The sequence below is a fragment of the Theropithecus gelada genome, chromosome 10 (genome assembly GCF_003255815.1).
Source record: "Theropithecus gelada isolate Dixy chromosome 10, Tgel_1.0, whole genome shotgun sequence".
NCBI lineage: Eukaryota > Metazoa > Chordata > Mammalia > Primates > Cercopithecidae > Theropithecus > Theropithecus gelada.
In genome coordinates, this window is record NC_037678.1 from 59251745 (window position 1) to 59279122 (window position 27378).

Sequence of the window (27378 nt, forward strand, 5' to 3'; positions counted from 1 at the left end):
AAATTAGCTGGGCATGGTGGTGGGTACCTGTAGTCCCAGCTACTCGGGAGGCTGAGGCAGGAGAATTGCTTGAACCTGGGAGGCAGAGGTTGCAGTGAGCCGAGATCACACCACTACACTCCAGCTTGGGCAATGTAGCAAGACTCTGTCTGAAAAAGTAATAAAAAAATAAATAAAATAAAAGGTATTGTAGTTTCCATGTAGTTTCTTCAGCTATAATACGCTCTAGTGGCATTTCCAAGTGTCTCGGGGCTTAGGCTGACAGAGGCTGTGGTGGCAGTGGTGTGGCTTTACCAGGGGTAGGCTTGCCAGGCTGTTTTTCAGGTCAGAGGCGCACGTGTGCACATTGCGTGTTGGCAATGTTGAGGCTGGGGTTTGTGCTACGAGGCTATTACTCTAGTTGGGAACGTGTGCATGTGGTTGCATGGCCGGCCTGGGGCTGTGCCTGCCAGGAGCAGTCTGCGGGGCTGTTTCTCAGGCCCAGGACATAGGTGTACAGCTGTTCTACAGGCTTGGGGGCATGCATGCCGGGGGCAGACTGTGGGGCTGTTTCTCAGGCCTGGGATGCAACCACAAGGCTACTCGGCTGGCCTGGAGGGTGCCCACCAGGGGCTGCCCATATAGCTGTTTCTTGGACCTAGATATGATCACACAGCTACTTGGCTGGCCTGGGGCATGTGTGCTGGGGGAAGTCCATGGGGCTGTTTTTCAGGCCTGGGATGTGGGCTCATGGCTGTTTGGCCAGCCTGGGGTTTTGTCCAACAGGGATCGCCTGTAGGGTTGTTTCTCAGTTGCAGGGCATGGGCACACAGTTGCTGGGCTGACCTGGGGGCCTATCTGCCAGGGGTAACCTGCAGGGATGTTTTTCAGGCCTTGATTGTGGGTGCCGGGTCATTGGGCAGGCCAGGGGCTTGTCTGCAGGGGATTGAGCATTGCAGATTGTTTCTCAAACTGTGGGCACAGGCACACAGCTGCTCTGCCAGCCCAGGAGTGCTTCAGCTGTTTGGAGGCTTGAGGGCCTCTCCTGCTTGGGCACGCAGCAGTTTGGCTGGCTCAAAGGCAGGTTTGCCCTGGGTAGGACTTCCAGACTGTTCCTCCCGCTGGAGGTGAGGGCCACAGGAGTTGGTTTCCCTGCTGTGCAGGGCCAGCCACAGCCAGTCCTGCCCCCAGGCTCTATGTTACTGCGCTTGTGTCAGCAACCACCCGCATGGGCTTGGTGGAATGCTAAAGTTGGTGCTGGAGAGACGTAGTGGCTACTGACCCTCAGAGCAGGGTGCACTCTAGAAATGACTCTGGTCTCACGATGGGGCTGTGCTGCAGTAGCCTGGCCCAAGGGGGCGGATGGGGGTGGGGAGTGTGCACTGTGCTCCGGATCCAGGACAATGCGGCTGTGTGACCTCCTGCAGCTCTCTACACTGGGCTCAGGGCCCTCAAGGACTCTGGGATTCTCCAGCAGTGAGGACGGAGGGTGTTCGTAGTTGCAATGGGGGGTTCCGAGGGGGTTCTTCTGCTTACCTTTTCCCCTGCAGTGAGATGTCCTTTCTGACTCTGGGCAGATAGGATCCGGATGGGGGAGGCGGGGCTGCAGAGGCCAGGTGCCTTCACGCTGGATGTCCAGCCCTCCTGGCCTTCCAGTCACAGCAGCTGCAGCTCCACTCCCCCTCTGCACTCGAGCCCTCTCCCTCCACACTCCAGTCAAATCTGATCTGTGTATTCCTTGCCTTGGTCTGGTCTTGTGGGAGGGTGAACAGCAGGGTCTGCAGGCAGCCATCTTACTGACGCCACTCTCCCTTTTTTTTTCTTTCTTTAAATGAGTTGTAGAAGTGTGTAAGTGTGTGTGTGTGTTTAAATATATTCTGAATACTGACATTTTGTCAGATATATATGTTTTGTGAATTTTTTTCTCAGTCTGAGAATGGCACATTAATTTTTTTTTTTTTTTTTGAGACAGAGTTTCACTCTTGTCGCCCAGGCTGGAGTGCAATGGCGTGATCTCGGCTTACTGCAACCTCTGCCTCCCAGGTTCAAGTGATTCTCCTGCCTCAGCCTCCTAAGTAGTTGGGGTTACAGGCGCCCGCCACCATGCCCAGCTAATTTTTTGGATTTTTGTAGAGATGGGGTTTCACCATGTTGGCCAGGCTGGTCTCAACCTCTTGATCTCAGATGATCCACCTGCCTCAGCCTCCCAAAGTGTTGGGATTACAGGTGTGAGCCACTGTGCCGAGCTTATTCATTTTCTTAAAGATGTCTCTTGACAAACTGAAGTTTTACATTTTGATAAAATGACTTTACACACTTTTTCTTTTATGGTTATTGCTTTCTTAGTACTGCCTGGGAAACTTGCTTAAGAAGCCTGGTCTCCAAGTTGAAAAGGAAGTTTCCTATCTTTTCTCCTAGGCGGAGGGTCACTTTTTTTTTTTTTTTTCCATATTGAATTTCCAGTTTTCTCAGAACCATTGGTTGAAAACATTTCCTTCCTTCCTTCCTTTCTTCCTTTCTTCCTTCTTTCCTTCCTTCCATCCTTCCTTCCTTTCTTTCTTTCTCTTTCTTTCTTTCTCTTCCTTCCTTTCTTTCTTTTCTTTCTTTCTTTTTCTTTTCTTTCTTTCTTTCCTTCTTTCCTTTCTTTCTTTCCTTCTTTCCTTTCTTTCTTTTTCTTTCTTTTCTTTTTTCTCTCTTTCTCTTCTTTCCTTCCTTCCTTCTCTCTTTCTTTTTCTCTCTCTTTCTCTCTCTCTTTCTTTCGTTCTCCCTCTCTCTTTCTTGCTTCTTTTTTTTTTTTTTTTTTTCCTGAGATGGAGTCTTGTTCTGTTGCCCAGGCTGCAGTATGGTGGCATGATCTCAGCTCTGCAACCTCCGCCTCCCGGGTTCAAGCGATTCTCCTGCCTCAGGAGCTTCTGAGTAGCTGGGACTATAGGCACCTGCCACCATGCCTGGCTAATTTTTGTATTTTTAGTAGAGATGGGGGTTTCATCATGTTGGCCAGGGTGGTCTCAAACTCCTGACCTCAAATGATCTCCCAGCCTCGACCTCCCAAAGTGCTGGGATTAAAGGGGTGAGCCACTGCACCTGGCCTAAAAACATTTCCTTTCTTTATTGAATTGCTTTGGTGTTTTTATAAAAAAAAGTAAATCACCCTCTAAATGAGGATCGTCTCTGTTCTATTGCATTGATCTATTTATCTATCCTTATGACAGTAACCACAATGCCTTGATTACTGTAGCTTCCTTACAAGTCTTTAAATCCAGTTCTATTAGTCCTCCAAATTTGTCTTTCTTTTTCAATATTACTTTGGATACTTCCAGGTCTTTGTATTTTTATACATATTTTAGAACAAGTTTGTCAAATTCCATAAAATGGTCAGATTGGATTACGGTTGGGATGACATTAAATGTATAGATCAATTTTGGGACTAATTGACATCTTAAAAGCATTGAATATTCTAATCGATGCATTTAGTTTATCTCTCCATTTATTCAACCCTTTAAAAATTTCTCTCAGTAAGATTGTGTGGTTTTTAATGTAGACATTTTTAATGAAGAGGTTTTAAATGTAAAGGCAATGTCTTTTGTTAAATTTATTCCTAAGCATTTCATGTTTTTTGGCATTCCAGTATATAAAATTGTTTTTCTAATTCCATTTTCTAATGTTTCACTGCCAGAACAGAAAAATACAATTGATTTTGGTGCATTGCCTTTGTGTCTACAAATTTGCTAGTTTATGTGTTAGTTCCAGCAGATGTTTTATAGATTCTGTAAGATTTTCTTTGTAAACAATCATTTCATTTGTGAATAAAGACAATTTACTTCTTTTTTTCCAATCCCAATGTCTTTACTTGCCTTACCTCATGGGCTAGAATCTGTGATACCATGTTGAACAGAAGTGGTGAAAATGGATATTCTTGCCTTCTTTCCAATCTTAGAGGGAAACTATTCAACTACTGCTGGGTGTGGTGGCCCACACCTGTAATCCCAGCACTTTGAGAGGCCCAGGTAGGAGGATCGCTTGAGCCCAGGAGTTTGAGACCAGCCTGGACAAAATAACGAAACTCTATCTCTACAAAAAATCAAAAAATTAACTCGGTGTGGTGGCACATGCCTATAGTCCTAGCTACTTGGGAGGCAGAGGTGGGAGGATCACTCTAGCCTAGGAGGTTGAGGCTGCAGTGAGCTGTGATTGTGCCACTGCACTCCAGCCTGGGTGACAGAGCCAGATCCTGTCTTAATTAAAAAAAAAAAAAATTAAACGACTAAGTATCATATTAACTGTAGGCTTCTTGAAGATATCATTAATTAGATTGTGGAAGTTCCCTTTTAATTCTGGTTTGCTAGAAGTTATTTCCTTTTTTTTGTGTTTTATTTTTGAATAACTGACTTTTGTTTTTTTAAAAAAATGGTTTTCTTGCTTTCTTTCAATGAGTAATTTTTTTTTTAGACAGTTAATATGGCTGATTACATTGTTTGACTTTTTGTGAGTTAAATCAACCTTGGATTCCTGAGATATGTCCAATTTGGTCTCCTTTCTTTCTTTCTTTCTTTCTTTCTTTCTTTCTTTCTTTCTTTCTTTCTTTCTTTCTTTCTTTCTTTCCTTTTTTCATATTGCTGGATTCTATTTTTGATATTTTGTGAAGGAGTTTTGCATTAATGTTCAAAAAGAATATAGGTCTGGAATTTTTTTGTGTGTGTGCGTATGTGATTTCTTTGTTAGGTTTGTCCTCAGAATTCTGCTGGCCTCATAAGATGAGTTGTTAATTGTTCTTTCCATTTTGTGAGTTTGTGAGTGTGTGTGTCAATTCCTCCTTTTTTTCTGTGAGATACAGTCTCACTCTGTCACCCAGGCTGGAGTGCAGTGGTGCAATCTCGGCTCACCGCAACCTCCACCTCCTGGGTACAAGCAATTCTCCTGCCTCAGCCTTCCGAGTAGTGCTGGGATTACTGGCATGAGCCACTATGCCTGACTGAGTTTATTAATTCTACTGGTCTTTAAAAAAAGAAAAAACAATTTTTGGCTTTGTTAATTTTCTTTTACTGTTTATTTTCTATTTTGTTGACTTTTGCTCTTATTTTTTATTTTTTATAAGACAGGAAGGGTCTTGCTCTGTTGCTCAGGCTGGAGTGCAGTTGTACAATCATAGCTCATTGCAGCTTTAAACTCACAGATGTAAGTGATCCTCCTGCCTATATTCTGCGTACAGGAAACCTGCTTCACCTATAGGCCCACATAAACTGAAAGTGAGGAGATGGTAAAAGATACCCGTGAAACTGCGAACCAAAAAAAAAAAAAAAAAAAAAAAAAAGGCAGGAATAGCTGGGCTTATGTCAGATAAAACAGACTACAAATGAAAGACTGTAAAAAGAGACAAAGTCACTACATAAAGGGGTCAATTCAGAAAGAGGACATAATAATTATAAATATCTGTGCACCCAAGCTCCCAAGTACATAAACCAAATATTCATAGACCCAAAGGAAGAGATAGCAGTAAAATAATAGTAGGGGACTTCAACACCTCACTGTCAGTGATGGATATCTAGACAGGAAATCAAAGAAGAACATTGGAGTTTAACTACACATTAGACAAAATAGGCTTCACTGACATTTACAGAATATTTCATCCCAGTTCTGCAGAATACACATTCTTAGACCTTTTTTTTGAGATAGAACCTCACTCTGCCATCCAGGCTGGAATGCAGGGACACAGTCTTGATTCACTGCAACCTTTGCCTCCCGGGCTCAAGCAATTCTCATGCCTCAGCCTCTGAGTAGCTGGGATTACAGGAACCTGCTACTGTGCTCAGCTAAATTTTGCATTTTCAGTAGAGACAGGATTTTGCTATGTTGCCCAGACTGGTCTTGAACTCCTGACCTCGAGTGATCAAAAATACAAAAATGAGCAGGACATGGTAGCGTGCCCCTGTAGTCCCAGCTACTTGGGAGGCTGAGATGGGAGGATCACTTGAGCGCGGGAAGTGGAGGTTGCAGTGAGCCAAGGTCGTGCCATTGCACTCCAGTCTGGGTGACAGAGGGAGACCTTGTCTTAAAAAAACAGAAACAAAACAAAAACAAAAAACAAAACCATATATGCATGGACATAGAGAGTAGAATAATAGATAATGGAATCTCAGAAAAATGGGAGGGTGGGAGAGGGGTGAGGGATGAGAAATTACCTATTGGGTACAATATACATGACTTGGGTGATGTAATCCCAAAGTGCTGGGATTACAGGCATATGCCACTGTGCCTGGCCTGCAGAATACACATTCTTTTTATCAGCACATGGAATATTTTAATTCATTGTTTTTAATCTAAAATTTTTTATTTTTATAGATTTAGAGGGCATGAGTGCAGTTTTGTGACATGGCTAGATTGTGTAATGGTGAAGTCTCAGCTTTTAATGTAACCATCACTCAAGTCATGTACATTGTACCCAGTAGGTAATTTCTCATCCCTCACACCCCCACCCCGACCTTTCTGAGATTCCATTATCTATTATTCTATTCCCTATGTCCATGTGTACACTTTTTTTTTTTTTTTTTTAGACAGGGTCTCCCTCTGTCACCCAGGCTGGAGTACAGTGGCACGATCTTGGCTCACTGCAACCTCTGCCTCCTGGGCTCAAGTGATCCTCCCACCTCAGTCTTCCAAGTAGCTGGAACTACAGGGATGTGCCACCTTCCCCAGCTCATTTGTGTATTTTTTTGTACAGATGGGATTTCAACATGTTGCCCAGGCTGGTCTCCAACTCTTGAGCTCGAGTAATCCACCTGCCTCGGCCTCCCAGAGTGCTGGGATTACAGGCATGAGCCACTCCACTGGCCTAATGTTGAGTACTTTAAAATATGTTTGCTGGCCATTTGCACGTCTTCTTTTTTATTTTTATTTTTTAATTTTTGAGATAAAGTCTTGCTCTGTTGCCACAGGCTGGAGTACAGTGGTATGATTATAGCCCACTGCAACCTTCTGGGCTCAAGCCATCCTCTCACTTCAGCCTCCTGAGTAGCTGTGACTACAGGCATGCACCACCATACCTGATTAACTTAATTTTTTTTTTTTTTTTGGGTAGAGATGAGGTCTTGCTATGTTTCTCAGGCTGGTCTTGAACTCCTGGACTCAAGTGATCCTCCCACCTTGGCCTCCCAAAGTGCTGGGATTACAGGCATGAGCCACTGTGCTCAACCTGTATGTCTTCTTTTAAAAAGTATCTGTTTATATCCTTCACACACTTTTTAATGGGGTTATTTTGTTGCTGTTGAGTTATTTGAGGTCCCTGTAGATTCTGGATATTAGTCCTTTGTTGGATGCATAGTTTGCAAATAATTTCTCCCTTTCTCTAGTTTGCCCATTCTGTTGGTTGCTGGTTGCTTCTTTTTTACTTTTTATTTATTTTTATTTTTTATTTGAGATAGAGTCTCTCTCAGTTGCCCAGGCTGGAGTGCAATGGCATGGTCTTGGCTCACTGTGACCTCTGCCTCCTGGCTTCAAGCGATTCTCCCGCCTCAGCCTCCTGAATAGCTGGGATTACAGGTGTGCACCACCACGCCCAGCTAATTTTTGTATTTTTAGTAGAGACGGGGTTTCACTATGTTGGCCATGCTGGTCTGGAACTCCTGACCTCATGATCCGCCCACCTTGGCCCAGGATTACAGGTGTGAGCCACTGTGCCCAGCCTCTGTTGATTGTTTCTTTTGCTGTGCAGAAGATTTTTAGTTTGATATAATTCCATTTGTCTATTTTTGTTTTTGTTGCATATGCTGTTGAGGTCTTGGTTATAAATTCTTTGCCTAGGCCAATGTCTAGAAGAGTTTTTCCTAGATTTTCTTCTAGAATTTTTGTAGTTTCAGGTCTTACATTTAATCCTTTAATCTGTCTTGGTTAATTTTTGTCTATGGTGAGAGATATGGGACCAGTTTCATTCTCCTGCTTATGGCTATCTAATTTTTCCAGCACCATTTTCTGAATAAGGTGTCCTTTCCTCAGTGTATGTTTTTGTTGATTCTGTTGAAGGTAAGTTATCAGCAGTATGTGGCTTTATTTCTGGGTTCTCTTTTCTGTTTCATTGGTCAATGTATCTATTTTTATGCCAGTACCATACTGTTTTGGTTACTGTAGCCTTGTTGTATAATTTAAAGCCAGATAGTGTTATTTTTTTGCTTAGGATTGCTTTGGCTATTTGGACTCTTTTTTTGGATCTGTATGGATTTTAACATTGTTTATTCTAATTCTGTGAAAAATAATGTTGGCATTTTGATAGGAATTGCATTGAGTCTGTTGATTGCTTTGGGCAGTATGATAATTTTAATGATACTGATTCTTTCAATCCATGAGCATGGGGTATTTTTCTATTTGTTTGTGTCATCTATAATTTCTTTCATCAGTGTTTTATAGTTTTTTGAATAGAGATAGAGATATTTAACCTCCTTAGTAAAATGTATTCCTAAGTATTGTTTTTGTAGTTATTGTAAATGGGCTTGACTTCTTGATTTGGTTGTTTGCTTGATCACTATTGGTATATAGAAATATTACTGGCTTTTATATGTTGCTTTTGTATACTAAAACTTCACTGAATTCATTTATCAAATCTAGGAATGTCTTGGAGGAGTCTTTAAGGTTTTCTAGGTATAAGATCATATAATCAGCAAACAGATAATTTGATTTCCTATCTTCCAGTTTTGATGCCTCTTATTTCTCTTGCCTGCTCTGGCTAGGAAATCCAGATGTTGAATAAGAGTGTGAAAGTAGACATCCTTGTCTCGTTTCGGTTCTTAGGGGGAACATTTCCGCATTCAGTATAATGTTGACTGTGGGTTTGTTTTATATGGCTTTTATTATTTTGAGGTATGTTTCTTCTATGCCTAGTTTGTTGAGGGTTTTTATCATGAAGGACTGATAACTCTTATCAAATGCTTCTTCTGTATTTATTGACATAATAGTCTGGTTTTTGTTTTTAATCCTATTTATGTGGTCAGTCACATTTACTGATTTGCATGTATTGAGCCATCTTTGCATTCCTGCAATAAAACCCACTTGCTCTTGGTGCATTATCTTTTTGATGTGCTGTTGAATTTGGTTGCTAATACTTTGTGAAGGATTTTTGTGTCTGTGTCCATCAAGGATATTGATCTGTAGTTTTCCTTTTTTTGTTGTGTCCTTGCCTGGCTTTGGTATCAGGGTGACAATAACTTTGTAGAATGAGTTATGGAGGGTTCCCCCCTTCTGTTTTTTGGAGTAGTTTCAGTAGAATTGGTACTAGTTCTTCTTTGTACATCTGGTAGAATTATTGGGCTGCGAATCCATACAGTCCTGGTTTTTTTTGTTTTTTTTTTTCTGGTGAGGAGAGATTTTTTTTTTTTTTTTTTTTTTTTTTTTTTGAGACAGAGGGTCTTGTTCTGCCACCCAGGGTGGAGTGCAGTAACGTATTCATAGTTCAAGGTGGCCTCAAACTCCTGGGCTTGAGCTCAGGCTACTGAGTAGCTGGGACTGCATGTGTGCTCCATGCATGTGTGTGTTGTTTCTTGTGCATGAATGTCTGTTTCTTTGCATTGAAGGATTAGTTATTTATTCCAGTCTTCTCTGTCTGACTTGTTTTGTTTTTTGGGGGGGATATGTTTGCTTAGAGAGTCTTTGTAATTTACCTGTTAATTATGTTTCTTTTGTTTTTCCCTCTAGGTCACTGCCTCCTTTTTGGCACTAGATGGCGCCTTAAACTCAAGTTTGCCTCAGTTGTAGTAAATCAGATTGCTGCCTGTTCCCAAACGGGGGAGGCTCCACAACGGATAGCCTGGCAGCCTGGGAAGCTTTCTAGGGGTTTGCGAATGGGGAACCTGTGAAACGAACCTCCTCCCATGTGGTGATGATGAACAGCCACTCTGATTTGGCATCCTCTTTGGCCAACGTCCAGAGCAGAGTTTTCTAGGATAGATAAGAGGCTGGGGATAGTTAAGTCCTACCTTTCCCATTTGTCTCTGACTGTCCTCAGGACATTTCTCTTTCTGGGCACTCTCAATGCTTCCCGTGACTTGAGGCAGAGGCAGATCTCCTGCCAAATAACTCAGGGTGGTAGGGAAATAGATTGAACGCCTCAATCTTACTGCTCCCAGTGTAGAAGCTGTGAGTCAGGGGAAGATTTCCATATGTTTGGTGCTGGGCAGATTGGAGGGCAGAGCATTATGGATATGGAAGTCTGATGATCCTCTGACTGTCGGCTTAGAGTTTTTTCACTTCTTTATAGTCCCAGGAACTGTCTCATCCTCATATTTGAGTTATGGTATATTGCTGGTGATAATCTTGGTGCTATATACTTGTTTTTGGTTTTCTGTGGGGGATGGGGATTGAAGACGGCTTGCTTCTGCACTGCCATTTTGGAATTGGGAGTCCAGGTTTTGTCAATTTTTGTTTCATGCATTTTGAAGCTCTGTCATTAGATGCAATTCTGTTCTCTTGATGAAAATGGACCATTTTACCATCATGAAATGTTCCTTTTTATCTCTGTCTTAAAATCTACTCCATTTGAAATTAACCTAGCCCTTATTCTAGCTTTCTTATTCCCTGATTGGATGCTGTATAATGTATCTTTTTTCATCTATTTCCTTTCAGCTATCTGTATTGTAACATTTAAAGTGTATCTCTTGTAGTTGGCATACAGATTCTCCTTGTTATTTTTTTAAATCCTACCTTCTCTGCTTTTTAGTTGGAGTGTTTAGTCCATTTATAGATAATGTAATTATGGATATAATTTGATATAGGTCTACCATTTTATTACTTGTTTTATATATACTTTTTTTCTCTCTTCATCTTTTTTTGCCTTCTTATGGGTTAGAACTCCATTTTAATTAGTTAATTGGCATTTTAGCTACACCTCTTTATGTGTTTTAAAGTGGTTGTTTAGTGATTACAATATTCATTCTTAACTTACAGTCTACATTCTACTTAGATCTAAATATTTTACCCACTTCACGCAAAATTTAAGAGCCTTACAACCATACACATCAATATACCCCCAACCTTTATGCTATATTTTCATACATATTATGTATAAATACGTTAAAATTCCCACAATACAATGTTATAATTTTTGTTTTAAAGAGTTAGAAGCATTTAGAAATTAAGGAGAATGTAATGTTTTATATTCACTAAATTAGTCTGTTGTCACACTGCTATAAAGAACTACCGGACACTGGGTAATTTATAAAGAAAACAGGTTTAATTGACTCACAGTTCTGCAGGCTGTACAGGAGGCATGGCTGGGGAGGCCTAAGGAAACTGACGCTCATGGTGGAAGGTGAAGAGGAAGGAGGCACATCTTACATGACTAGAGCAGGGGGAAGAGAGGGAAGGGGCAGGTGCTACACACTGTTGAACAACCAGATCTCATGAGAACTCATTCACTATCATGAGAACAGCAAGGGGGAAGTCTGCCCTCATGATCCAATCACCTCTAACAGGCCCCTCTTCCAACATTGGGGATTATAGTTTGACATGAGATTTGGGCAGGGACACAGACCCAAACCATATCACTCAGCAACATGTTTAACATTTTCAGATGTGGAGAAAAAAATGACCCCATCTTGGATGTTGATCTTCCATGTTGACTTCTGCTTAACCCCAGTTCTGGGAATGCCTGCAAAATTTCTACTTTACTTACTATTCCTAGTGTAGCAACAGGTCTATCTTGATGTTACTGCAGAAAGTATGGGCTATGATGCCTATAGTGTTCTTGCCTTTCTGGAGGGTACCTTTAATTGTCTCTATAGAGCACATACACTCTTGCCCTCTGGTATAAAAGCCCTGGGTCTGGGGAGTAACGGTGCAGAAATCTATTTTTCTTGCTGCCACCCAAGACTATGTTTCTGTCTATAAGTTTCTACTGACAAACTGGATTTGTCAGCCTCATTCTTTGGCTTCTTGGCTCCTTCTGTATTTGGGTGTCACTTTGCATAGGTGGCCTTTTCACAAAACACCAGGGATTTCACTACTTCTTGAAGATATACGAGTTTCCATCTGTGTCACTTCCCTTCATTTGATGAACTTCATTTAGTGTTTCTTGTAGTGCAGGTCTGCGGAGTGAAGTCTCTTAGTTTTCATTCACTTGAAAATGTTTTTGATTCATCTTCATTGTGGTGGACAGAACTTGAGTGACCCCCAGTAATCCCCACCTTCTGGTATTCACATCCTTGTATAATCTCCTCTCCTTGAGTGTGGGTGGGACTTGTGAATTGCTTCTAAACAATAGAATATGGCAAAAGTGATAGGTTGCCACTGCCATGATATGGTACATTATAAAAGACTCTGTCTTGCTAGCTGACTCTAGAGTCTCTTTTACTTACTGGCTGTGAGCATGGAGGCTTGCAAAAACTTATCTGAGCCCACCAGGCAAGAAATTTCAGGCAACATCTAGTTGCTCTGCATGGCCTCAGTCTTACAGTCTCAAAGAAATAAATTCTGCCACTAACCTGAGTGAGCTTAGAAGACGATTCATTGTCAGTTCAGCTTCCAGGTGAGAACAGATTCCTGGCTCTGACTTCTAATGTAGAGAAACTGTGAGATAATGTGCATATTTAAAAACCACTAGGTTGTGGTAATTGTTGCGTAGTAACACATTCATCTTAAGGTATATTTTCGTGGATATAGAATTCTGGGTTGACAATTTGTTTTTCTTTTCTTTTTTTTTTTTTTTTGGATATAGGGTTTCACTTTGTCACCCAGGCTGGAGTGCAGTGGTGTGATCATGGCTCATTGCAGCCTCAACTTCCTGGGCTCAAGTGATCCTAACCGCCTCACCTCCCAAATAGCTGGGACTACAGGTGTGCATCACCATGCTGGCTAATTTTTGTGTTTTTTTTTCTGTAGAAGCGGGGTTTCACCATGTTGCCTGGGCTTAAAGTTGTTTTTCTGTTGTCTTTTGTTCTCTATTATTTCTGATGTGAAGTCAGAAGTCATTCAAATCATTGTTCCCCATTATGTATTGTGTAAAATTTCTCTGGCTGATATCATGATATTTTTTTATCTTTGGTTTTCAGCAGTTTGGTCTGATGTATTTATATGTGGTTTTCTTTGTATTTTTTCCTGCTTGGGGTTTGTTGAATTTCTTGAATCTATAAATTTATAACTTGCACTAAAAATTTGATCATTATTTCTTCACAAAACTTTTTTTTTTTTTTTTTTTTTGAGATGGAATTTCACTCTTTTTGCCCAAGCTAAAGTGCAGGGGCATGATCTTGGCTCACTGCAACTTCCGCCTCCTGGGTTCAAGAGATTCTCCTGCCTTAGCCTCCCAAGTGGCTGAGATTGGGATTACAGGCATGCACCACCATGCTCGGCTAATTTTTTATATTTTTAGTAGAGATGGCATTTCACCATGTTGGTCAGACTGGTCTCGAACTCCTGACCTCAGGTAATCTACCCGCCTTGGCCTCCCAAAGTGCTGGGAATATAGGCGTGAGCCACTGGGCCTAGCCCACAACTTTTTTGTCCTAATCTTTTCTTGCCTTCAAGTACTCCAATGATACAAAGTTAAAACTTTTGATATTGCTCCATAGGTCATTGAAATTTCACCATTTTTTTATTTTTCTATTCTTCAGCTAGGATATTTCGTTTTTAAAAAATTTAAAAATTATTTTATAATGCTTCACGAATTTGCATATCATCCTTGTGCAGGGCCATGCTAATCTTCTCTGTATCGTTCCAATTTTAGTATATGTACTGCTGAAGTGAGGACAGGTAGGATACTTCTATTGACCTATCTTGAAGTTTGTTGACTCTCTGTCACCTCTTGTCTCTTGTTAAGCCATCCAGTGACCTTCAAAAAATCCAGATATTGAATTTTTAAATTCTAGCATGTTCATTTGATTCTTTTCTGTAGTTTCTATTTATCTGTTGAAATTTCCTATTTATTCATTTATTTGAAGTATATTTTCAGTCCTTGAGTATAGTTATAATGGTTGCTTTAAAGTTATTTTATACTGGTTGGAATTTCTGAGATGCAGATGCTAAGACAGAATTAGAAATACAAAAGATTTATTGTAGAGTGACACCTGTGAAAGAAAATGGGAAGAAGCAGGATTTAAGCAGGGGAGCTGTCACCTCACGATGAATTCCTAATACTATTTCTGCCAGCCTGACAGGGGAGCTCTGGAGCAACAGTTGCCTACTAAGGGAATTCCCCCATTGGGCAGAAATGTCTAAGCCTTTGATACTGCCTTGCTTAGGCATTGACTGGAAGCCATCCAGAGAAGATGGGACTAAAAAAATGTGTTCTGTTCTTTTAGCCTTAGCTGGTATAGTAGCTTTAAAATATGTGAATTTGGCTGGGATGAACTACATTTTACAAACTTCTTTACCTATACATTTCTTGTTTTTTTTTTTTTTTGAAAAGGAGTCTCACTCTGTTGCCCAGGCTGGAGTGCAGTGGTGTGATCTTGACTCACTGCAACCTCCGCCTCCCGGGTTCAAGCGATTCTCCTGCCTCAGCCTCCTAAGTAGCTGGGATTACAGGCATGTGCCACCACGCCCAGCTAATTTTTGTATTTTTAGTAGAGACGGGATTTCATTGTGTTGGCCAGGATGGTCTTGATCTCCTGACCTCAACATCTACCCTCCTTAGCCTTCCAAAGTGCCGGGATTATAGGCGTGAGCCACTGCACCCGGCCAAGAGAGGTTCTTGTGGGAGATTTGGAGGGCCGAAGTGAAGCAGTAACCATATTTTTGTTCACATAGGCTATTTCTTATCTTCAGGCATACCTTTGAGTTCTTGCATATCCTTGTGTGAATTTCTTCCATTCTATTATGTGAGTAATTTCTTGGCCAGGCAGCCCTTGTGTCTCTATGGATTGAACAGGCTATTCAGGTACTTCCTCAGCTCAGGAAAATTTTCTTCTGATATATATTTAATTATTGCCTCTTTTCCTTCTCCTATTTTGTCTCTACCTGGAACTTCTGTTCTTTACATGTTAGGACTCCTGGATCTTTCGTCTAAATCTTTTATATTTTCCAGTGTGACTTTTATCTCATTATCTTTCTTCTCTATACTTTAAGATTTTTTTTTATACTTAATCTTCCAGGTTTCTAGTTCAGGGCTCAACGATGATATCCCCTCCTTTAATTTATTTACTATTTCTTTTTTTAAAATCTCAAAGTTCTTTTCTTTTCTTTTAAAAATAGAAAAAGAGATGGGGTCTTGCTATGTTGATAGGCTGGTCTCGAACTCCTGTCCTCAAGTGATCCTCCCATGTGTCTCAAAAAGTGCTAGGTTTATAGGCATGAGCCACTGCCCTCAGCCAAAACTCAAAGTTCTTGTTTTAAGCTTTGTGTTGCATGTGGATCTTAAAGCTTACTATCATTTTTTTTTGCAAATGCAGATGTTAATTTGTCTCTTCGAGCTCCAGTTCTAGTCAGCAAACATGCGATATGATTGTTCTACCTCATCCTCCTCTGGAGGACCATTTGTTGAGCTTTTATCTTTTGGTATCTGTTTCTTTGGGTGTAGATCTGGCTGAGAAGTGTCCTTAAAGATGAGCAGGAATGAAGGGTCTCAGACCCTGAGGACTTGTGGTTCATGAGAGGCTGTCAGCCCCCTGCCAAGGCATCCATAGGAGGCTTCGTTGCCCCCTGGTCTCTCTGGACTTCCTCAGACTTGTGAGTGGGTAATCCAACCCATGCTAGCAACTTTCTGAATTAGTAAAGGTCAAGAAGGCTCAGTAGTCTCCTGCCGGGTCTAAGGAGCCTGAAAATGCAACTCTTCCCTGAAATGGCCACTTTTGACCCTTACCCTTTTATTGCTCATGAGTTAATTGTCTAAGAGGGAGGAAACCCCCATAGCAGTGATTTTTGCAGGAATCAGGTCTTGCTCACGAAAGACAGTAGCCTGGAATTGGAATCAGGGAAGGAAAGGGAGTTCATTCAGGCTCCACTCTCCTCAGAATCCCCTTGTCGAGGTATAATTTCCAAAATATTGAAAACTCAACTTTCCATATGGTGAGCATGGGTTGTAGATTCAATTAACTCATTAATGTGTGAACCAGCCCAACATGATAAGAAGAGTTCAAAAAAAGTATAGGAGAGGCCGGACATGGTGGCTGAAGCCCGTAATCCCAAAACTTTGGAAGGCCAAGGTGGGCAGATCACTTGAGGTCAGGAGTTCGAGACCAGCCTGGCCAACATAGCAAGACTTTGTCTCTACGAAAAATACAAAAATAGCTGGGCGTGGTGGCAGGCACTGTAGTCCCAGCTACTCAGGGGGCTGAGACACAAGAATAGCTTGAACCTGGGAGGTGGAGGTTGCAGTGAGCCGAGATTGCACCACAGCACTCCAGCCTGGGTGACAGAGCAAGACTCTATCTCAAAAAAAAAAAAAAAAAAAAAAAAAAAACAGAAAAACCCCCAAAAAACAGTGTAGGAGAGATAGAAATATTTAGAGTCACTTGTCTTAGTTCATTTTCTGTTGCTTATGACAGAATACCTGAAACTGGGTGATTTATAAAGAAAAGAAATTTGTTTCTTACAGTTATGGAGGTTGAGAAGTCCAAGGTAGAGGGACCACATCTGCTGAGGGCCTTTTTGCTGGTGGGGACTTTCTGCAGAGCCTCGGGGTGGCACAGGACATCACATGGTGAGGAGGCTGAGCATGGCAGCTCAGGTCTGTTTTCCTTTTCTTAGAAAGCCGCAAGGCCCACTCCCATGGTAACCCATTCATCCTTGAATGGATTAATCTGTTAGTGAGGGCAGTGTCTCACAACCCAGTTCTCTTAAAGGCATCTCCTCCCAGTACTGCCACATTGGAGATTTACATTTCAACATGAGTTTTGGAGAAGACAAATATTCAAACCATGGTATCACTTAAATGAAAGAACGTGGCCAGGCGCGGTGGCTCATGCCTGTAAATCCAGCACTTTGGGAGGCCAAGGCGGGTGGATCACCTGAGGTCAGGAGATCGAGACTATCCTGGCCAACATGGTAAAACCCTGTCTCTACTAAAAATACAAAAATTAGCCAGGCATGGTGGTGGGTGCCTGTAATCCCAGCTACTTAGGAGGCTGAAGCAGGAGAATTGCTTGAACCTGGGAGGTGGAGGTTGCAGTGAGCCGAGATCGAGCCACTGCACTCCAGCCTGGGCGACAGAGTGAGACCCCATCTCAAAAAAGAAAATAAAATAAAATTAAAAAAAAGAGAGAAAGAATGTTGGAATAAGACTGCTAAAGTACGTACAGAAGAAATCCATAAACTTTGGATTATGATCTTTTCATTTGCATCTCTACAGGATAAAGTTTATTGGTTGTTATTGGTTTTCTATGGATTAACACTTTTCTTTTTCAGAGTTGTAAGCTCCCCAATCAATAGTAAATAAGTCAAACCACAGTATACACCCCTAAAGCAGTGCCATCCAATAGACATGTAATGTGAGCCTCAAATGCAATCAATCATTGTACTTAATTTAACTCAATGTATTCAAATAGTGTCATTTAGACATGTGTTGTGGAGCCAGGTGAGGTGACTCAGCATTTTGGGAGGTTGAGGCAGGCGGAGTACTTGAGGTCAGGAGCTCGACACCAGCCTGGCCAACATGGTGAAACCCCGTCTACTAAAAATACAAAAATTAGCTGGGCATGGTGGTGCCCATCTGTAATTCCAGCTACTTAGGAGGCTGAGGCAGAATTGCTTGAACCCAGGAGGCAGAGGCTGCAGTGAGCCGAGATGGCTCCACTGCAGTCCAGCCTGGGTGACAGAGAGAGACTCCATCTCAAACAAAACAACAAAATAAAACAAAAAACATGTGTTGTGGGTTTAATTGTGTTTCCCCAGAATACATGTTAAAATCCTCACCCTCAGTACTTTAGAATATGACCTTATTTGGAAATAGGGTTGTTGCAAATGTAATTAGTTAAGATCAGGTCATACTGGAGTAGGATGGGCGCTTTATCTACTATGACGGGAATCCTTCTAAGACGATGCTATGTGACAGCACAAGGAGAGCAACAAGCAACGACAGAGGCACGTGTGAGGCAGCTACAAGTCAAGGAACGCCAAGAATTGATGGCCACCATCAGAAGCTAGGAATAGGCAGGCAACGGTTCCCCCTTCTAGGTTTCAGAGGGAGCATGGGTTTGCTGGCGCCTTGATTTTGGACTTCTAGCTTCCAGAGTTGTGTGACAATAAATTTCTGTTGTTTTAAGCCACCCTGTTTGTGCTACTTTGTTATGACAACCCTAGAAACATGTAATGTAAGAATTATTAATGAAATTCTTTTTTGAGGCAGGTCTCATTCTGTTGCCCAGGCTGGAGTGCAGTGGAGTGATGATGGGTCACTGTAGCCTCCACCACCTGGGCTCAAGCCATCCTCCCACCTCAGCCTCCTAAGTAGCTGGGACTACAGGCATGCACCACCATGTCTAGCTAATTTTTATTTTATTTTTATTTTATTTTATTTATTTATTTATTTTTTTGAGACGGAGTCTGGCTCTGTCGCCCAGGCTGGAGTGCAGTGGCCGGATCTCAGCTCACTGCAAGCTCCGCCTCCCGGGTTTTTTACGCCATTCTCCTGCCTCAGCCTCCCGAGTAGCTGGGACTACAGGCGCCCGCCACGTCGCCCGGCTAGTTTTTTGTATTTTTTTTAGTAGAGACGGGGTTTCAACGTGTTAGCCAGGATGGTCTCGATCTCCTGACCTCGTGATCTGCCCATCTCGGCCTCCCAAAGTGCTGGGATTACAGGCTTGAGCCACCGCGCCCGGCCGTCTAGCTAATTTTTAAAGTAAATTTTTGTAGAGACAGGGCCTTGCACTATTGCCAGGCTACTCTCATGCTCCTGGGCTCAAGTGATCCTCCCACCTCGGCCTCCCAAAGTGCCAGGATTATAGGCATGAAGCACTGTACCTGGCCTTAATGAAATATTTAACATTTTTTTTTCTTAGTAAGTATTTGAAATCAAGTGTGTATTTTATACCTGACAGCACAGCTCGATTTTGACTACCCATGTTTTATGTTTAGTAACTGCATGTGGCTGGTGGCTACCGTATTGGACAGCTCAGTTCCTGGAGAATCAGATAAGGGGAGAGGCATCTGACTTGCAACATGCAGCACTGAAGGATACACGGTAATTTCTTTGCACCATTTCAAGTGTTGGCTGCTTTTCCTTCATGTCATCCTCTGCTCATGACAGCTCTGAGACTGAAGGTAGAAGCTGATAAAGGAGAGGCTAATAAAGAGGTGACAGCATGATAAAGGCTCTGAAAGAGTAGGGCTATCTGAGGTTTTGAGCTCAGGGGCCACAATCTCCACTTGCCTATAAGATACCTGCTTAGCCAGGCGGGGTGGCTCATGCCTGCAATCACAGCACTTTGGGAGGCCGAGGTGGGTGGATCACCTGAGGCCAGGAGTTCGAGACCAGCCTGGCCAACATGGCGAAACCCTGTCTCTACTAAAATTACAAAAATTAGCTGGGTGTGGTGGCAGGCGCCTGTAATCTCAGCTACGCAGGAGACTGAGGCAGGAGAATTGCTTAAACCTGGGAGGCGGAGGTTGCGGTGAGCCGAGATCGTACCATTGCACTCCAGCCTGGATGACAAAAGCGAAACTCCAACTCAAAAAAAAAAAAAAAAATTATCTGCTTAAATTTGAAAAATGGGCCCTTCTTGGTGGATGATTTAGAAAAAGCACACATGTCCAGGCATTTCCTGCCAGGATAAAGGATTTGGAAAGCACAAATGGGTTGGATTTTAGTTTCTACTGACACCTTGGCTAGGTGCCCTTGTGCAGTGCACAACCTGCACAACTGCACTGGCAGGCCCCACTGGATATGGCAACCAACCTCAGATGGTGGAGGGATGGGACCTCCTCCACTCTGGTAAGAAGGAGGGTAGGGGAGAAAGGAGGCATGGTCAGGAGCACGACAGAGTGAGAGGCATGGAAGGAGGTTGTGGGGTTTCTGCTTGACAGCATTATTTTCTCTGTGAAGAAGGAGAGAAGCCAAGTGTGAGTGAGGCTCAGAGATTTGGTGGGAGAGGCCGGTCTGACACTGTCTTCGTGAAGAAGGCAAAAGGATGGACTAGGAAAAATCAGAGAGTTGTTGAGCAATGTCAAGGCCTGAACAGACTTTTCTCTGGAGCGAAAGGCAGTAGTGGGTGAAAGTTGGGAAGTTGGCAGTGAGCTCACTGGGGACATGGACCACTCTGAGGCGCAGGCTGGGAGAGGAGGATGACCATCTGTTGTCCAGACATAAGACAAAACCCTAGCCGCTTGCTTTCATCAAAGAATGCACACCAGCTCTTACGGTAAGAACTTTTACAAATAGTAAGTCATTTGATTCTTAATTGTTACTTCCACTTGGCATATGAGAAAAGCAAAACACAGAAAGGTTAAGTGACTTGCTCAAAGTTACACAGCTGGCTTGTGGCAGAGCCAGGATTTGAACCCGGACCATCTGGCTCTAGAAGCTACATGGGAAGGATGGTCTGGGTCCTAACTCTTCCGTGGGAGGCCTTTCCTGATTTTTCTACCAAGGGTGTCTCTGAGGTCATGGAATCAGTTTCAAGAGTGAGGCAAGGTGATTTTTTTTTTTTTTTCTTTTGAGACAATGTTTCAGTCTATCACCCAGATTCCAGCCTGGAGTGTGGTGGCAAGATCATGGCTCACTGCAGCCTCGACCTCTGCGGCTCAGATGATCCTCCCACCTCAGCCTCCTGAGTAGCTGAGACGACAGGCTCGGGCCATCATGCCTGTCTATTATTTTTCCTTTTTAGTGGAGACATGGTCTGGCTATGTTGCCCAGGTTGGTCTTCAACTCCTGGGCTCAAACGATCCTCCTGCCCTGGCCTCCTAAAGTGTTGGGATAAAGGTGTGAGCCACTGCACCGGGCCAACGTGATTTTTTTAAATGCTCAAAGGTACTCATTTGTTTTGTTGGAGTGAGGCTGAACATTCTCACATCCAAATGCCATGTGCCGTCAGGGAGAATCTGGGAGCCGTGGGTAGGTCTGCTTTCTGCTCCAGACTTAGAGACAGACCTGGCTGGTCTGGAGAATGGGAAGTGGAAGTCAGGGAGTGACACTCATCTTTATTTCTATTTTGAGAGGCTTTAGATTTTGAAATCCTATGTATACGCGCAGAACCCTTCATCTGAGAAAAACCATTTTTCCTTTTTCATTTTTTTTTAAGTTACAAAAACATGCCAAAATCAGCTTTATAACAATCTCAGTCCTCGTTTTATAAAACACATTTCCTTGAAGCTACCAGCAGTATCACTTCCGTCAGCCACCAGCCTTGTAAAAGGAATAAACCCGTAATCACCCCTCTATGGGAATGAGGTCGATTTCAATGATGATCTAATAAAGGAGTAAACTCAGCACTAAAAAAAATCAGAATCCCTAGGAACCCTAGTGGCAAACGGCAAAGGAAATTTGATCTGATGAAAACTGAGATCTTTTTTTAAAAGAAAGGCTTTATTATTATTTTTTTTTTGGGAAGACAAAACTACATTTTAAAAATGGTAGGTTGGTTTATCAACAAATCTCTATTTAAGAAATTGGATACAGAACTGATTATATGGCTGGCAAAAACCTCGCTATTTCGACACATTCTGAGATGGTCTAATTTAGTGAACGGTCTGAATCAGTTCGAAGCCGATGATTTTGAAACTCTGATTGGCTTCATTACCTTTGACTCAGAGTAAGCCGAGAAACTCATTCCTTCAGTGGCCTCCAGAGTCGAGAGAAACTTATGCCAATGAGCTGATAAAGACAGTTTCTTAACATATATATATATATATATATTTTTTTTTTTTTTCATTTTTCTTTTATAGAAATGGGGTTTTGCCCTGTTGCCCAGGCTGGTCTTGAACTCCAGAGCTCAAGCAATCTTGCCTCAGCCTCCCATTGCTGGGATTACAGATGTGAGCCAACACGCCCGGCCCAAAGAAAGTTTCTAATTAGCAGATCAATTTCAAAATATTAATGACTTGTTAAGATTTTCCCTGTTTGTAGTATAGGAGGAACTTCCACATCTGTGGCCTGGTCCCTTTGGTGTTTGCACACTTGAGGAGAGTCTTAACCCTGCCCCACGAAACCCATGGTCACCACCGCACATATGATATACTGATGTGGAAACTGAGGCTTGGGGGGAGGGAGTGCCTTGCTCAATGTTTCAAGGCTGAACTGTGGCTGGAACACATCTTCTTATGACTCCCGGTCCAATGCTCTTTGTAATGTATGTCAGAGTACTTGGTATATGGTAATCACATTATTAATAAAAAAAGGACAATGTTGGAATATTGTTCTCTGCTGAGTTTTAGACATTTTCCCTATGATAATTCCAACTACCAATTTGGCCTTTCTGTGTAATAATAAGAACATATATGCAGCTGTTATTATGCACTAGGTACCATTCTAAATACTGCATATATCTTCACTTAACTCATCCTATCAATAACCTTGTGATATATACTTATTATCTCCAGGTTTTGTTTGTTTGTTTGTTTTGTTTTAAGGTGGTTTCACTCTTGTCTCCCAGGATGGACTGCAATGGTGAGATATCAGCTCCCTGCAATGTCCGCCTCCTGGGTTCAAGCGATTCTCCTGTCTCAGTCTCCCAAGTAGCTGGGATTACAGGTGTCCACCACCAAGCCCGGCTAATTTTTGTATTTTTAGTAGAGAGAGACGGGGTTTTGCCCTGTTGGCCAGGCTGGTCTGAAACTCCTGACCTCAGGTGATCCACCCACCTCGGCCTCCCAAAGTGCTGGGAGTACAGGTGTGAGCCACCATGCCTGGCCTCCAGTTTATATATAGGAAAACTGAGGCCCAGATAGATGAAGTAAAATGCCTAACACAGGGACTCCCACAGTTTCTCCGTTCCCAATGCCTTCAGTGTCTTAGTAACTTTTTCTTGATGCCCCAAGGCCTAAGAAATACCTAATAGTTTTGTTTATTAAGTAATTAGGTGCAAACAACTTACGACTGTTTATGCCCTAACAACTGAGTTGTTGTTTGAAAAAATAACTCACATAAATTGAAACAAAAAATACTTTTCTTCCATCTCAACCAGAATGACATAGTCATGGGATGTATGTGCCTGTTGGGCACTGCACAGCTTCTCAAAACTTGAATCAGATTGGACGTTGCTTCCCTCATTTTCTGTTCTTCATTGATTTTCACGTGATGATTTGCTTTTTATAACTGTAACTACAGAAAACTCAGCTTTTCAAAGACATGATGTCACTAAAAGCAATGTAGCACAAGCTAATGTTGAAACTGTGAACTGCCTTGAGCTGTGTAGTTTGTGGGTATCTGACAAATATTATGTTTCTTTAAAACAGGTAAGATAATAAATGTTCCCCTCTCTGTGTGTGCTGCAGTGCCCAGGAGTGCTATTTTATTTATTTATTTATTTATTTATTTATTTATTTATTTATTTTAGACAAAGTCTCACTCTACCACCCAGGCTGGAGTGCAGTGGAGCAATCTCAGCTCACTGCAACTTCCATCTCCTAGGTTCAAGTGATTCTCTTGCCTCAGCCTCCCAAGTAGCTGGGACTACAGATGTCTACCACTGTACCTGGCTAATTTTTGTATTTTCAGTAGAGACAGGGTTTCAATGTGTCAGCCAGGCTGGTCTTAAACTCCTGACCTCAAGTGATCTGCCTGCCTTGGTCTCCCAAAGTGCTGGGATTACAGGGGTGAGCCATTGCACCTGGCCCCCAGGAGTGTTATCTTCATCTTCTTGGGCTGCTATAACAAAATACCATAAACTGGGTGGCTTAAACAGCAGAGATTTACTTTCTCACAGTTCTGGAGGCTAGAAGTCCATGATTGAGATGCCAGCAAAGTTGAGTACTGGTGAGGGCTCTCTTCCTGGCTTGCAGACGGCTGCCTTCTCACTGTGTCCTGGCACGGCAGAAACAGAGAGTGATCTTTCCTCCTCTTTTCATAAGGCCACCAATCCCAACATGAGAGCCCCACCCTCATGACCTAATCCAACCCTAATTGTCTTCCAAAGGCCCCATTTCCAAACACCATCACTTTGCAGGGTAGGGCTTCAACATAAGAATTTTGGGGAATGCAAACATTCAGTTCATAACAGATGTCTTAATGCACAACTTGGGGACTGTGGGTCTACAGGGAAGGGCTACTGAGAACAGGAACTTGAACCCAGTAGTCTAGCTCCTAAGCCTCTATGGTTGACACTAGGTTAGGTGGTTTTGTCCAGTGAACCCCATCCAATAGGGCTCACTGTCTAGGAAACAGACTTATTAATTCAGCAGATGTTTGATAAGCTGCCACTCCACGCCAGCCCTTGTGCTGGGCTGGGGTGAGGAAGGGACAAAGGCTCACAGGAATGGCCAGAGAATCCAAGGTGGGGCTGGTACTTCTGGGAAAGAAGGGGCAGGAGAGGGACAGACAATTCTTTACAAATTTTTGCTCAGCAGCCCAGGGTTGTAATTTGTCCCAGAAAATGGTCTGATCCGATTCAGCCACAGTCTGGTCTCCACCTTTAAATGTTGGGAACTGCATAAATCAGCACATTTTGCTCAAAGCAGAGTCTATATACAGCATTGCCAGGCTGCTTGCCATAAATAGGCCTCCAGCGGTGATTGTTTTTGCTCCTTGTGTTTTATCACCAGCCTCGGAGGGGAAGGGGAGGGGTGTGATCAGGTTTTTGATGTTCGTGTGTGCAGCTCTAACATATGAGAAGTTTGGGGGCAAAAGCACAAACGGAGGTTCTGGTCTGTAGCTCCTCTTCTCCTCCCATCCCCATCTTTGTCTGCACCACAAGGGGTCTTCCTGCATGCTGTGGTCACTCCACTCTGTATTTCCCAAGCCCTTCTCACTTCTATCATCCCCCGGCAAACAGCCTCCTTTAGGCTCTTTGAGCTTGAGGGTGCACACACTGAGGGCAGTCCATTCTTGGGAGGAAGGACCCAAAGAAAAATGATGTGAGTCCTAGAGGCAGGCTCAGGACCATTTAGGCAGGTCCCACCTGTGCCCCTTCCCCTTCCTGGGCCATGCAGCAGCGACCAGGAAGGTGGACTTATGCTCTTGGTCTTACGGATTCCATGCCCTGTGGGCAGGGCATGCTACAGGAAGGCCAGAGAAGGGCACTGTAACTAGGAACACAAGGCAGGGAGGTCCTGGTCTCTCAAGTCTAAGCGTGGTTCTCTTTGTGTGCAAAGACAGAGAAGCATAGGGGTCTCAAAATCTGACCCTGTCACACTGGGCCCCTCAGAATTCTAGGAGTTGCCTGAGTGGAGCCAGGCCTGTTTGGAATTCTGGGAGCAGTGATCATCACCCTGATTGGAGATGTGGTATTCTGCATCTACTTATTAGCTTGCTGATTGAGATACTTGTTTGTCTGTTTGGTCAGTTTCTAGGACAGATGAATTAAATTCTCCAAATAATAATTGTAGATTTATTTCTCTAAGCAGTTTTTTAATTTGACATCTTATGTTTTTGTTTTTGTTTTCTTTCTTTTTTTTTTGAGACAGGGTTTTACTCTGTCACCCAGGCTGGAGTGCAGTGGCATGATCTCAGCTCACTGCAACTTCCACATCCTGGGCTCAAGAGATCCTTCTATCTCAGCCTCCCAAGTAGCTGGGACCACAGGCACTCTCCACCATGCCTGGCTAATTTTTCTTTTCTTTCTTTCTTTTTTTTTTTTTCAATAGAGATGGGGTTTCACCATGTTGCCCAGCCTGGTCTTGAACTCCTGACCTCAAGTGATCCACCCGCCTTGGCCTCCCAAAGTGCTGGGATTATAGGCATGAGCCACCTCACCCGGCCTGATACCTTAGGTATTTTGAAGTTATAGTTTTTAGTGAAAATAAATGCTAATCGGTGGCTATTTGAAAATCTATAATTCTTCTTATGATATTATTGTTTGCATTAACTTATATTTGTCAGGTATTAGAATGATCACCTTAGCTTTCTTTTGGTTCATATTTGTCTCATATATCCTTTTTAATCCTTCTGTCTTCAATCTCTCTGTATCCTTTTGTTTAAGTGCTTGCTCGTAAATAGCACACTACTGGATCTTATATTGCTCATCACATCTTAGACTCCCTATCTTTTGCTTGATGACAATAACCCATTTATCCTTATTATGAATACTGTTATGCTATGCCTATATCATAATGAACCTCTGATTTAAAAGCAAACAGCTGGCTGGGTGTAGTGGCTCATGCCTGTAGTCCTAGCACTTTGGGAAGCCAGGGCTGGCAGATCACCTGAGATCAGGCATTCAAGTCCAGCCTGGCCAACACGGTGAAACCCGGTCTCTACTAAAAACAGAAAAATTAGCTGGGTGTGGTGGCGCGTGTCTGTAGTCCCAGCTACTCAGGAGGCTGAGGCAGGAGAATTGCTTGAACCCGGGAGGCTGAGGTTGCTGTGAGCTGAGATCGCACCACTGCACTCCAGCCTAGGTGACAGAGAAAGACTCTGTCTCAAAAAAACAAAAAGCAAGACAAAACAAAACAAAAAAGGAAATGGCTAATGATGGAATTGGAATATCACCATTTTACAATCCCCAGTGACATAATGGATGCAGGTGATGATTGCCAGTGGTGGCTGATAGCACAAGAGACCAAAGCTGAATCTGAACAAACCTCCAGATTCAACTCCAACGGACCGAATCTACAACTCAGAGAATCTGGGGAACACGTGAAATTATATGACAGGGATGCAGCCAACAAAGTCCAGACTATGGTACATGTCAGGACAGACAACCAGGTTTTCTCAACAAATGAATTGCAAGAAAAAAAGAAAGAAGGGGAGGCATACAGAGGAAGAGACCCTCAAAAACACTGAGCTAGTTGCAATGAGTTGACTTTGTGAGGATCATGATTAATAAACTGTAGAAAAACATTTATAAATTTATGAGACAATGCATTATTTGATGATATTAAGAAATAATATTATTTTGTGAGATATGGCATTGTGGTTGTATTGTTAAAAAACACTTATGTTACATATTGAAACATTTAGGGGTGAAATGATATAATGCCCAGGATTTAATATGATTTGAAATATATCTCTGGGAGGAGAAAGTGCAGGATGGTTAGAGAGGAAGTCGGATTGGCCATGAGCTAATTGGTGAAGTGGAACGATGGGTATCTGGGAGTTTATGACAGCTCTCTCTACTTTTGTACATATTTCAAGCTTTCCTTAATAATATGTGAAAAATTGTGTGGCAGGGGAAGTAAATAGCTGATCTCCTTTTTCGGGCCCAGTGCCTCCCCTGCCCCATGCCCCCTTCAGAGGCCGGAGGCTGGCTGGGCTGAGCTGCATTCTCCGAAGGCGTCAGGAGGTGGAGCCACTGCTTCTCTGCCGGCTGCAACTCTGCGCCCCCAGCTCCGCCCGCCGCCCCACCCTCAGAGGCCGCCAGGGTTCCCGCTCTTCCCTACAACGCAGTGTGCGGA

General features: G+C 42.8%; 1 non-coding gene across 1 annotated transcript; it reads right to left on the reverse strand.

Moving 5' to 3' along the window:
* Positions 1–13599: 13599 nt before the first annotated feature.
* On the reverse strand, positions 13600–13705 carry LOC112633942. The gene has a single exon (XR_003121691.1). It is a non-coding gene; the product is annotated as a U6 spliceosomal RNA (small nuclear RNA).
* Positions 13706–27378: the final 13673 nt, after the last annotated feature.